Source organism: Bactrocera dorsalis, chromosome 1, assembly GCF_023373825.1.
Source record: "Bactrocera dorsalis isolate Fly_Bdor chromosome 1, ASM2337382v1, whole genome shotgun sequence".
Lineage (NCBI taxonomy): Eukaryota > Metazoa > Arthropoda > Insecta > Diptera > Tephritidae > Bactrocera > Bactrocera dorsalis.
The window spans coordinates 46,875,039-46,889,612 of NC_064303.1; the positions used below are offsets into that span (position 1 = coordinate 46,875,039).

A 14,574-nucleotide genomic window follows, 5' to 3' on the forward strand; every position below is an offset into this window, starting at 1 on the left:
CGAGTCAATCTGTCGACAAAGCATTGTGTTGGTGGTAGAAAATCCGAGCTGTGCCGAAACAATAAGCAAACGATCGTCTATTGTTACCGCTTCCCTTGCCGCGCTAACAGCTTCGCCCGCAAACTTGTGTAAATACGTATGAATGTATACGTATGAGCTTGCATACATATCGACGCAGATTTTTGCAAGCCGCGTAAAATACAATCAATCCCGGTTATGTGCCACAATCAAAGATACAGATTTTTTTGGTTTGTTAAAAATAAAAATTTAATATGGTACATAAGGACTGCGGATACTTAACCGAGTTGTACTGAAAACAATGGTTTGAATGTATTTCAAAAAACAAACCGTGAGATGCAGCAAGAGATAGGCAGTTAAGAGGGATGATTGATTTAAGCGGAGTACTACTTAACCGGGATTGACTGTACACAAAAATCAGAGGAATATTGAACATTTTCTTTAATACATTTCTTGACTTGAAAATCGTTTTCTCATACAAATATCAGAAATTGTTCAAATTATGATTTTTAGCTTTTGCCACCGCACAGTGGATCCGCTTGTATGGAACAGCGGCCAAAAATACTTTTCTTGACATAGCGGGTTGAAATTCTTTCCAAAAATAAAGATAAGAAATAATAAAAAAATTGACAAATCAAACGACTGTATCCAATAGCTCCCATAGGAATGATCGAAACAAACTTAATAATTTTTTTTTTTAATAAAATTCAAATTATTTTATTTTATCTACATTGCAGTTATATTTTTAGAAAAATGTTATTTTACATATACATACACACATATCATCAAAAATCCAATATAAAAAAAACAATAAAAGAAAAATTAAGGAAACAAAAATTATATAGAATCATCTAGTAATTCATAAACAGATTTCGACAAAGTCGACTTGTCTTTTTTAGGAAGTTGTCTTTGTCCTGTTATAAAGGGATCTGAGCGCAACAATAGAGCATTAATGACATCTGTGTTTGTTAAAGTACGTGACACTTTCCGACTGTGCTGAAATCTACATTTTTTATTTCCTTGTTATTGGACTCTGCAGCTTCCTCCGAAAGCTCTCCAATCGACACTAATGCATGCTCTATCACACCAGAACCATGTATTAAAACCTTGTGAACGGTTGCCGGCAAATAGTACCATGGATATGCAGTTATCAGATCTTTAGCTGTATCCAGTGCGTAGAGTTTAAATTTCTCCGCATTAATTTTATACTCCGATGCCATGGTTTGCAATAATGTTGCACACCTATGAATCAAACATTCATCAATTCCTGTGATTTCGGAACTCAAGGCTGCATTAGAAAAGATAGATTCTTGCGATATTTCCATCGTTGGACGATCCTCTACCTCCATCTCTAGGTTTGTCCACATTTTTGAACATCGTTCATTTCAGTTGGCCGTGCTGAACATATACATATAACACTTTGCAGCGGCTGATCGCGTTGCACACTTTTCCATCTACCATAGTAAGGTGCAAGCTATGTGTAATAACTATTCTATTAGATGCGGTTAATTGTGTTGGCTTCAAAAGGCTAATTTTTTCCTTAAAATACTTCTCTTCTTTAATCGATAGTTCGATTGTCTCTTTCTTGAATTGAAATCTGATCGGTCTACAGTAACGAGTCGATGATGGTCGGGGGTTTTTTCAAATTATTTGATCATCTATTTGCGAAACTAGTTGGAGAGGTACGTATGATGTTACAAATAAGCTTCTATCTTTCAAATCACGATGAAAATTTTTGCTTATACTCGCTATGCCCCGTACTTCCGTCAAAGCCCCATTTTCCAATTAAGTCCAGTTAGATTGCTAACTGCATTCTCAGGAATAGTTTCAATTAAGTTGGTCTGAAGCTCTATTATACTAGATGCTGTACTGTTAAGCAAGCTCTGCAATTCGACTTCCGCATGAGATTCGTCTACAAAAATATTGTCTGGATATCAACTTTTTTTTGAATTTTGTATATTTTGATAGCTTGGAAACAAATCAAAGGAAATTTTGCTGTTCACAAAATTTCTTATCAGCAAATACTGGTGTTTCGACATAGAGGTCTCCATTACGAGTGAAATAACTTCAATAGGATCTGCTGGCAGAATCTTTTGATTTTGATGTTCATTGCGTAGAGCAGAAACAGCGAACTCATCTATTTCACTCAGTTAAGCTATACGATGTCGCTTAGTTCTCGTTGAAGAGTCAGCAAAATCCAGTTGAGGACGGCCACGATCCTCCATCTGCTGCGATTTACACTGCGTGCGTTTTAATAAAATCGATTCCTCTTTATTCAGCCAACCAGATTGGTATTGAAGAACTGAAGATTTTTACGTTTATAATTCTTCCAAAAAGTTAAAATTGTTTTACAGATGTTCTCAAATTTTTTCGACAGATCGCTCAACTCCTGAATATTCCCCTGCACAACTGAAATCAATTTCGTCAGTTTTTCTGCTTTGGTTCCGTGTTCTGTGCACCATATATTAAAAATATATGCAGGCGTGTAAACACACACTTTTGGGAAGAACCTACATCAAAAATTATTCAAAGGAAACATAAACAAAATTTAGATATTTATTTATTAACAGTTTTGCAAAAATATACACAGCTACAAAAGACGAAGACAGACCAACACAGCACAATAGACAAAAGGACAACTTAAACGGCCTTAGTATTTTTACGATTATACAGACATCTGCACATTTCTGCAGATAAGTTTAACACATTCAAACCTTAAAAGTAAGACAAACACAATGACATACAAACCAATTTCTGGATTTTCTTGAAACACAACTAAAACTTCAACTAAACATAAAAAAAGACGTTCACAAAATACACAAAATAGATACCATCGATAAAATTAGTTTTTCATGAAATACTTTACAAGGATGTTTATTATTAACATCTCGATTTGAAGTTAATACCTTCAACTTCAAAATGCATTTTAAATAATCAAATTCCGGGCACTCTAGCAAACGTTTGATCTCTTTGAAGTTCGATTTTAATTTGACAAAATCACTCTGCGCGCAGCTGCGTTGCGAAAATGAACACGTGTTCACGCTTTCAATGCTGTTTTTAGAAAGTCCCTTTAGGTTTTCAGAAAAATGCGGTATGGTTTAAAGAAGATTGGACATTTAAAAGACAATTGGTTTACATTTTGTTTCAATCATGTGTGGTTGATTTTTTTGATTTTTGGCTTCTGACGGATCCACTGTGCACCGTCGCGAAAAGACGCTTGTAGGCAAAGGCATGCTCGGGGAGATGTAATGGTGTTTGTTTTTATGAATGAAGCAAGTTTGCCTGTTAAAAGGGCGCTTGCGTTCATGAATGAAAATATTGTTGTTGTGTATTTTTCTACAAATTTGGGCATCGACTATTTCGCTGCCATATTGGCTTGTGACGCTGCTGATACTACTATTTCAAACAATTGTTGTTTTCGTAAAGCAATATTTGTAATTTTTGCGGGTGACATTTCTACATGTGAACGCATATAAGTATGTATGTTGTGTATGCGTTATTTGTGTGCCAAAGTCATACGCACATATTTATGTATGTACATATGAGCAGCGCGCACTATATTATTGATAAGTGATAATATGATTTGAATTCGCGAAAGCGAATATGCATATAAGTTTTGAATGATAAAATGTCCGATTAATGTACATTTATCACTATTGTAATATATTTCATTTTTTTAATAATATTATGATAGTTTGTTTTATACATACATATGTATGTACGTTATGAAGTATATGTACATATAAGTATGATTTGATATATTCAAAAAATAATTATAAAATAGGCTTTATTTTCACATTAACAAATGTATTCAATTGCACATGTATTCATTAATAAGCACAAAAAGAATTCATACGAATACACATGTTTGCATATAAACGAATAAAAATATAAACAAAAGAGCGAACATACGTCTGTTAGAGCAATATATAGTTTTGAGCATAATTTTTATTTCACGCTCTGCCCTGTTCAAGCGAAAATGTTAAAATTTCTCCTGCCGAGCTGGCAGTGGTGAAACTGGACCATCTCGACCGAGTTAGCCAAAAATATTTTTACGATCTCCGCGCCGCGGCCGCGCCGTGAACCTTCTCTATGATAGACGTTCTCTGATTCACTAAAAATTTAAAAATAATAATTTCTACAATTATTATTAACATAATTTAACTAAATTTCAATACAAAAATTAAAATAAAACAGTTTTGCACTTACTTTTCGTCAGACATCGTAGTTAAATGCAGTAAACAATTTTGTGATAGAAATTATGAATGACAGCTGATAGAAGTGTTGTCTTCTTGAACGCTTGATTATTGCAGTGCTGCAATCGCGTTCGCGTCATGATGCATTTACGAACATAGCCAGAATTTCGGCTTTGCTGATAAGTAAGCATGTTCAATGATATTTGAACATATTGCCGAGGGAAAGAAATGATTATTTAAAGCTAGTGGACTGTATATGAATATTTATATGTATGGTACTTAAACTTAACTTTCTTAAATTTAGTCTTTTTGCGCTTGTAATATCGATGCATCAAAAAGAATTCTTCACTTCTGTGCCCAATATTGCTGCAGTCGTTGGTGTGCATCTACTTCGTCTGTCACCAATCCAACGTTGAAGTCCTTTCCGTTTGGTTATGGTTGTAAAATCATTCCAATCATATTCCGCATGGTTCTGCATTTTAGCAGTTTAGCGAACTGTAATTGTTGGCTGCTTTTTATAATTTACGAAATCTTTTCCTTTTTTGATAAGATTCGGATTCGGCTCAACTAAAACATCTTTGCGCTTTTCCGGCAATTGTGTTGGTTTGTTCAAAACTTGTTTTTCTTCTTCCTTCTCATACGCTTCAGCATCATCTTCCAAAATGTAGTCGATTTTCTCAGCTTCGTCATTGTCTTCAAACGATTTCGTCTGGACTTCACTTTCCCACATTTCTCCAAAATGTGAACCTGCCGGAAGAGATAAATGTGAAGGTACCAATTCATTTTTTTTTTTCCTTTTTATCTTTGTCTATTATTTCTGTTGTTTTTTCCTCAACAGAAGATAGAGAGAGTAGTCGAACTCTTATAAGTTTTTCGTCTTCAATCTTTTGTACTGCATTAGTTAGTTTCGTCGCAGTTGTAGATAATTTGGGTACGATGAACAGAATTGGCTGATTGTCATACTTTTTCTTAAGTAGACTCCATGCAGCTTCATAATTTTTTGACGAAATTTGAAAATGCTGTATTACTCGTGCAGCTTCGCCTTGTAAGCATTGACGAAGACGCAGCATTTTTTCTGTGTTCTTCATCTGCTCGTTGTTATGTACCATAACTTTGAACACGTTGTAAAATTTGGCCCATTCCTTTATCGCCATAAAATGTTGGAATTTTTATTACTTTTCTTTCTTCAAAGTTAGGGCAATAAGAAATTTTTGGATCTTCTTTTTGTAACTTTTTTTTAAATTTTTAAGCTCTTCGTAGTATTCGTCATAAATTTCTTCGAATAATATTTCAATTTCTTCATTGAAATCTAATTTGCCTTTTAGTTTATGAATATCTACGAATAAAAAATCTAAACACTTTAAATGATCGTTGTTGATCATTAATTCCATGCTTAGATCTTCCATTTTTCTTCTGAGATTTTCAATTTTCCTCATGAATAAGGAAGTTTTTCGATCTTTAGATCTTAGCTTTAGCTTGGTGTTTAGCTTCAACTTCTTCAATTTTTGTTTTACTTGAAAAGTGTTGGACGTGTACAACACCTTTTCGGAAAAATCCGCTTGGGCTTCAGGAATTTTCTTTTTGTTTATTCCCATTTTGAGAGTTTTTCCACAACACTTTTTTTATTTATTAATTAACTGCTTGTTGTTCTCAAAAGAAATCGTTGGAGGTATATTGATTTGGTCGCCTAGTTGACCTTGCTGTGCCTCGACTCACAGCCGCTGAATATCTCGTGGATAGCAGTTAGACCACTGCGTTTAGTCTCTGCTAAAACGGCTTATGTAATCGGTTTTAATGCGGAAATATACACCCGTCTTACAAATATTTTTATTTAAGCAATATGCAGGAATATACACCCGTCTTACAATTTTTATTTTTATTTAGTCAATATGCGGGAATATGCACCCGTCTTACAATTTAATTTTGCCTGTATTTTTTATAATATCAGGGCTTTTTTTAATTTGGCTGAGCTCTTTTTTTAGGCTCGATAGGACCAAATGTTTATAACTCAATAAAGATTTATCATTCCTTACCTCTGGTGGGGGGAAATGAAAAGACCTTAATCGAGTGAGAATTTATTCGTTCTGATTTTTATTTAGTATTTTCCTTACTTATATACAAATTTTAAAACTATATTAAATAACTAAATATATGTGTATGTTTATATGTTTATATGTATTGCAGCATAATGTTTATTGCTGATTGACATGGGGTTGTTTTGAAGTGTACAATTTAATACATATTTGTGTGTGTGTGATGTTATCTCTTCTGTAAATTTATGACTCGTGTCCCCATGCATTTTTATTACTATTATGCAAGGCATACACATATCAATTAGTTGGTTGATTGAGTTGGGCTAGAAATTGCCCTTGTCGCTACACATGACACAACTTTTAAAGCAAGGCATACATGCACCAATTATTGTATCAACTTCAACGAATTGAACAACTGATTGCTACGTATATGGGGCAGTTGTATTAGTTGAATCAACTTGTTGGATGAAAATCAAAATTTTTTGATATTTTGTGAAGTTGGTTGTGTTAGTTGGATAGTGTTTGGGTTGGTCGTGCGATTTCAAACGATTTCGCCATTTTATTTCGGTTGTCGAAGAGAGCCCGTCATATGTAATAAGTAAAGCAACAACTTCCGAGCTCATGTTTAAGCAACGAAGTGAATATTCAAAATGAAGTTGGCCTCAAAATTGTATTAAAAGTTGTGTCGTGTGTAGCGACAAGGGCAATTTCTAGCCCAACTCAATCAACCAACTAATTGATGTGTGTATGCCTTACATAATACAATTTTGAGGCCAACTTCATTTTGAATATTCACTTCGTTGCTTAAACATGAGCTCGGAAGTTGTTGCTTTACTTATTACATATGACGCGCTCTCTTCGGCAGCCGAAATAAAATGGCGAAATCGTTCGAAATCGCACGACCAACCCAAACACTATTCAACTAACACAACCAACTTCACAAAATATCAAAAAATTTTGATTTTCATCCAACCAGTTGATTCAACTCATACAACTGCCCCATATACGTAGCAATCAGTTGTTCAATTCGTTGAAGTTGATACAATAATTGGTGCATGTATGTAAATGCATTATGTATTTATATATGTATGTATGTATGTATATTAATATATAAATAGATATTTCTATTTAGTAGAATTTCGGCTTTGCTGATAAGTAAGCATGTTCAATGATATTTGAACAATTATTCAACACGTGCTTCAACATGGATGGTAGAGAAAACGACGCTCGTGCAATGAACGCACAAGAAAATGTACAAGAAAGCTACGTTGAAATACGATTTTTAACCTACTTAAGTCGGTTGAGTTAAACTGGATGGAAATTTCCCAGATTTTGATGAAAAAAAGAAATATCTAGAATTCAAGATATTAATTTAATAACATTGCGGATTGGTGAAACTTCTTGCTCTTTTTGAAGCTTGTTCGAAAAAGCTGGAGGGTAGCAATTATCCAACATTGCATTTGACTATTCCACACATTAATAACCTAAAAAATATAGCCACTCCGAAAGACAATGACATCGAAATTGTACAAAAATGCAAGTTTTCACTTCTAAAATATTTAGATTCCATAGTTCATGCCAATTTAAAAAACTTTTTTAACATTGCCCTATTTTTATTTCCACCCACAAATAAATTGTCAAAATTCACAGATTTAGAAAAGGAACAGGTTGTCAAAGACATTGAAGAAATGATGATAGCTATTAATATATGTAAATAGCCAAATGATGATACTGAAAAATTAATTAAACCCACACAGGAAATAGATAAAATTTTCGCAGATTATTCCCAACCTATTCAGAGCACTAACATTATATCCTATATTCAGGATGAAATTCAAACGCATAAAAATGTTAATAAAGCTTGCAGTGAGGATTTTGATGTTCTGCAGTGGTGGTCAATTAACAAAGACCGTTTTCCGTTGCTCTACCAAATTAGCTGCAAGATATTAGCAGTTCCGGCGAGCAGTGCAGAATCTAAAAGGGGTTTTTCTGTAGCAAAAAATTTAATTCGCGAAAAACGCTCAAAACTTGCTACCACTGAAGACTTGGTAAACAAAATAATGTTTCTCCATGCCAATATTAATGAATTAAATATAGGATCTTTTGTAGCATAAAATAATTAATATAATTACATTTACAGTTGCTAAGCTCTATAATTTATAATACATACATTTTCAACGAAAAAATAAAACCAATGTTTTTTTTTATCCTATTCTTGCATATGGCACACCAGTCATGAAGTAAAATTGTAAAGTGCGTTGACTGCACACTAATTTTGCTGTACTCATTAACAGCTGTCAATACAGTCAATATTTCCCTACTCACTCACACTCAATTATACTGTGCAGAAAAATAAGTGTGCCCACTTCTAGAATAAGTAATTCATTTGCCGTTATGGGTGCATTCATACAGAAGTCTAATACATATACATACATAAATATCAACTAAACAAGAAATGATAAACAGGTATCACTAAGAGTCATAGCATGATGTTTTCATATTGGCTTTAAAGCATTTGGCTATACCGGGGCACCTCTATTTGGTGAAAATGTTTAAATGCTTAAGTATTTTTGAGTATAAAATCTTGTATTATTTAAGGCCGATTGTTGGGAATGAGACTACCAATTAATTTTTGCGTTTCTAATCAGTTATTCTAAAACAAAATGAAATAGAATTGTTTTTAAAATATTGTTAGTAATAAAAAATATATGAGATCTAACTACATGTAACATAAATATGTAAAAACACATACAGTTCACTAAAAATGCATGTATCCATACATGCATACATAGGTTTTTTTTTATAGTAGGGGGAAGCATCGAAAGCCGGAGTGCGGAACTTTAATCCGCTAAACCTAACCTACTCCCAACTCAGGACTCTCCCACGGAACCACCGATTAAATATTACTTCGTGGGGAGGGACAGGACATTTAAGTCTCCTCTATTGTGCGGACTGACGGTCGCCTAACTTGTTCAAAAAGTCTCAGTTTTGTCATTATGGATGCTGACGCTTCGCTGACAGCTTTCCAATTATCAGTCGACTGACACATGAGTGTCGTTAAATTATCGACCGTAATACTACCACCGAGTGTGGTTTTTAGTTTTTCCCTTGTATTTGAAAATCGAGGGCAATTAAAAAATACATGCTCAGAGTCTTCTATATGCTCTGTACATGTCGGACAGTTCGGACTGATGTCATTTTGGAATCTAAAAAGGTAACTTCTAAAGCACCCATGCCCACTAAGTATTTGGGTCAGATAAAAGTCTAGGTCCCCATGTCGTCTGTCTATCCACGAGTGCATGTCCGGTATCAGTCGGTGGGTCCAACGCCCTTTGGATGAGGAATTCCACCGCTCCTGCCACATTTTAATGCTTTTATTCCTCTCCTCTGTCTTTTCCGATACTGTTTTAGGCGCCGATAGATGATATAAACGCTCGAGTTCATCTCCCTGGATGTCAATGGGCGGCAAAACTTCAGTTTTTTGCTCCGCCAGCTCCAGACTCACAGATGAGAACCAATGGCGTAGACCATTTAAGCACTCATTGCATTTGTTTCTTAGGTCGGCTAATTGTTTGGCTACTGCTACCACCATGAGATCGTCCGCATACGCTATTAGTTTCACGTCTGTTGGTTGCTGTCTTTTTAGCACCCCGTCGTACATGAGGTTCCATAATAGTGGGCCTAACACTGACCCTTGGGGTACTCCACTCGAGATAGAGTAGCTCTTGGTACCTTCGTCTGTATCAAAAATTAGCCTTCTGTTTTTAAAATAGCTCAATATAATGTTTATGAGGTATTCAGGGGCGTGTATTTCATCCAGGGCTTCGATTATGTGTGCCCATTTTGCCGAGTTGAACGCGTTCTTGACATCCAGGGTAATCAGCGCGCAGTACTTTTTTGTGCCACCTTTCCATCTTTTGCCACTTACTGCACATTTCGCAGTATCAACGACTTCTCGTAGTGCGTCAATAGTGGATCTCTTTTTTATAAAGCCGTATTGTCTTTCTGATAATCCGCCGGCTTTCTGGATTGCTAACTCCAGGCGGTTTCTTATTATATTTTCGTACACTTTACCCATTGTGTCGAGCATACACAGTGGTCGGTACGATGAGGGTTCTTCCGGTGGTTTCTTTGGTTTTGGGAGCAGAACCAATCACTGTATTTTCCATACGTCGGGGAACACCTCTTCCGTTATACACGTGTTGTACATTTTAGCGAACAGTTGGGGTTTTGAGCTTATAGCTTCCTTCAGGGCCCTGTTGGATATCCCATCCAACCCAGGCGCTTTGGTGTTTTTGATTTTCCTTGCTATTGCCAATAGTTCGTTTTCCGTGACTAATGGGGGTGACTCTACAGTTTCCTTTCGTCGTTTGGCATATGAAATCCGGTCGTGTTTCGGGAATAGTGTTTCGACGACCTTTCCCATAAAAGAGGCATCTTTAGGTTGCTGCTGCTTGTTTTTAAATCTGGACATACATATTTTGTATGCAGTACCCCAAGGGTCAAGGTTTGCTTCCTCACACAGGTTCTCAAAACACGATTTTTTGCTTCGTGTAATTGCCGATTTCAGGAGCCTCTTGTTGCTTTTGAATTCCTCCCTAAGGCGACTTTCGTTCGTTTCGCCCCAGTTACGCTGTAGACGCCGTCTAGCTGAGTGACAAAGCTTTCTCAGCATGGAAATTTCATCATTCCACCAATATACAGGCCGCCGCTTATGGTGATGTGACGTTCTACGCATTGTTGCATCGCATGCTGCCACGAGTTCTTTTCGAACTGCTGATACCAAGTGGGCGGCGCTGTCACCAGATGCCTTTGATGCACTAGGTCAAACAGATCTGGGTCGAACTCTTGTTGTTTCCAACTTCGCCTTCGGGAGGGGTTTCTGCTAAGAAGCTCCTGCTCTCGGGAGTAGGAAATTTGTGCTATAATTGCCATGTGGTCGCTGTTTGTGTATATGTCGGACACTTCCCACTTAATGAGCCTGCTCAGCGAATCGTTTGCAAACATAATGTCGATTATGGATCCTTTGTTTCCTTTTTGGTACGTGTTTCGCGTTCCACTGTTTATTATTGTTAGGTTCGTTTGACTTAGAAATTCTTGGACTAGGCGCCCGCGATGGTTTGTATATCTGCTGCCCCATGCAGTCGATCATGCGTTAAAATCCCCGGCTATTACAATTGGAGTTTTGCCTCTGGTTTCTAAAGAGAGCCGTAAGAGGAAGTCTTCAAATTCTGTAATAGCTGCGCTGGGACGAGCATAGCAACTTACAAGATATATCCCTTGTATATTGGCCCATGTGAAACAGTTATGAGCTTCTCTGGAGCTGGTCTTGAACGGTTGGCCTTTGCAGGACCATATTGATGCCTTACCATATTTGTCTGCAATCCATGTGCTTTCCGGACGCTGGGAGTATTGTTCACTTAGTATAGCGACATCAATGTCCTCTTCTATGACTGTCTGTTCTAGCAAATCCTGAGCCGCTGCACAATGGTTGAGGTTTAGCTGTAGTATCCTCATTTATTTAGAGACTTCATCATCTCGATATACTTTGGGCAAGTCGTGCTCAATACTGAGTGCTCTCCTTTGCAGAGCATGCAGCTCGGGGCGTTTGTGCATGCCTTTGCTAAATGTCCCGCGGTTCCACAGCGTGTACAATGGGAAGATCTGTCTGTCGAGCTGCAGCAATTTCGTGCCATGTGACCCAGGTGGAAACACTTATAGCATCTGGGGACAGGCGAAAATTCTCGAAGGCGACAGACCGACCACCCAATTTTTATTTTTCCCAGTTTGAGTGCAGCCTTAGCATCTTGAGCGCGCATGCATACAAGTGCTATTTGTGTGCCACTACGCGTTTTTCGCAGACTTTTGACACTAGTTATCTCCAGGTTTTGAATTCCACACTCCCTTTTCAATGCTGCGCAGATTTCTTCGGGTGTTGTTATTTCGTCCAGATCTTTGCAAACAATCGTAACGTTGTGAGTTTTGGGCTGTATCAGAGCCATTTCTCCAACCACTCCCTCCAGGGCGCTTTGGAAGGATTCTGCTTTTGTGTCTACTCCATTTTTCAATTCTAAAAGCAGGTCTCCTTTAAGGGTTTTTCGAACATAGGTTACGTTTGAACCCAGCTTCTCGAGCCCGCTGTCACTTTTTATTTTTCGCAGAATATCTGCATACGACGCCCCTTCCTTCTTTGTAATAATAATGGCATCCGGTTTTGTTTTAATTTTCTTTTCCACCTGTTTCCTCTTTTTAACCACGTCTACCCATCCTTCATTTCCGTTTTGAAGGGTCGTGGTATCATTTTGGGATGTTTTTGCTGCTCCACTATACGAAAGATGCGCATTTTCAGTTATATTTTTTGGCTTTTTTGTGGGTGGTAAAATGCCTGATGCCTCTCTCAGTCTTTTTGGAGTAATATCTTCTCTACCAATAGGGGCTTGAGATGATTTTCCTATTATCACTCTTCTCGGTGGGATTTCCACCCTTTCAGCTTTGGCGTGTAATGTCACAATGTTGTTTAAAAGTTCGCGCATCGCCTGGTTAATATGCCTTTGGCCGGCCATCATGCTTTCTAATTCTTTAATTTTTTTCCCTAGTTTGCTAAAAATGCTAGCCGTTTCTCTGTTTTGCGATTCCTCGGGCTTATCGCTTTTGCTTACATGATCGGCAGCATCACATTCCTTATTTGGTCCAACAGCGGCGGACTCCTCATTTTTTCCCTTAGGCGGCGTTCTCATTATTTTTGAAATCCTCCGGAAAGGATTATCCGGTGTTCGCCCAACGTTATTTTCAGAGGCCATACCTCCGAAAAAAAAGATAGTCTGGGAACACCCGTCGCTGTGTATGTTCAGTCACTAGCTTTTATGCTAAACTTAAAAACAAAATGGTTGGCAATGCCAGAACTGAAAGAAAACAGCTGATACTTGTGTTTTCGATGGTTGGCAATGCACAAACCAAAAGGAAAACGAAAACACAAGGAGGGGAACAGCTGATGGATCAAAATAACAACGGCAGAAAAAGGAAAATACAATTAACTGCACGTTTTTTATAAGGGGGAAAAAACCAAACAGTTTTGCAAATAGGAAAACACAAAAGGTATGTGATATTGAATATACATATTTAATTATAAATCAAAGTGTACTTATCCAATCCCGTAGGTCTGGTGTCCGCTTAGGTGGTTAATCCTCCTGCAACGTCCCACACAATAACACACTTCATAAAATATAGAAAAACCAGAAATTTATTGAGAAATCTCGGGAGCACTACAGAAACACGTCCACTTCACACGTACTATTTGGCGTGATAAGCATACATAAGTACATAAAAAGACATGTGGATTTACATGCAATGCACATACATTGATAATAAAAATGTTGTGAGAACTAAATATCTATACAGAATTTAGCCCCCACAACCCATAAAGGCACACCCTATTGTTCACAAGCATGCATACGCAGCGGTAAAACCACGCCACTTCTACGAACACAAGAAGATGGAGAAACCAGACATGCAGATAAAATGACAACAAGAATGCATACGCAGCGGTAAAAACACGCCACGCAAACAATTCAACAATAACAAGCATGCATACGCAGCGGTAAAACCACGCCACCGCCAGCAACATACGCAGTCCCAGCAACACACGCCATCCGTGGAGAGTTAGATGATCAGTGAGTCAGCACGGGACTGTGACAGCGTACACACGTTTGGCATCAGACTACGCAGTGAGTTTATCCTCTGGCTAGTCTTGGTACCCTGACTTGTGAACGCCGTCTGTTAAGGGTGAGCTTGGTAGTGAGTTTATCCTCTGACCAACTCAACCTTTAACATCGCGGTCGCTAACGCAGTCTTCCGTGATCCAGGATCTTTACGCGCCAAAGTGATTAAAAGGACCTCTCCAGAGTAGCAGAGGAGTGTAAACGTGTACACCAGTACAGCGTTATTGAAGCCTACACGAGCGTCGGCAGAAGTAGCCGAGCGTAGTCATCGTAGCACGCGAGTGTGAACGTGTATAGCAGGGCAGCGTTAGTGAAGCCCACACGAGCGTCGGCAGAAGTAGCCGGGCGTGGTCGTCGTAGCAGAGGAGCGTCAACGCACGCCGAAGGACATTGTCAGCGAAGCCTACGCGAGCGCCGACAGAAATAGTCTAGCGTGGTCGTGGTAGCACGGGAGCGTCAACGCACGCCGAAGGACATCGTCAGCGAAGCCTACGCGAGCGCCGGCAGAAGTAGCAGAGCGTGATCATCGTGGTACGGAGTAGCAAGTCGTCTAGCACCCAGTAGCGCAGCAGAGCGGGAAACGGTATTGCCCTATGTTACATATTAATA

General features: G+C 37.9%; 1 protein-coding gene across 8 annotated transcripts in view; it reads left to right on the plus strand.

Moving 5' to 3' along the window:
• The window catches only part of LOC105222865 (hypothetical protein), a 163,076-nt gene that overhangs the window by 64,876 nt on the left and 83,626 nt on the right, over positions 1-14,574 (plus strand). The gene's annotated exons all lie outside the window — the stretch shown is intronic.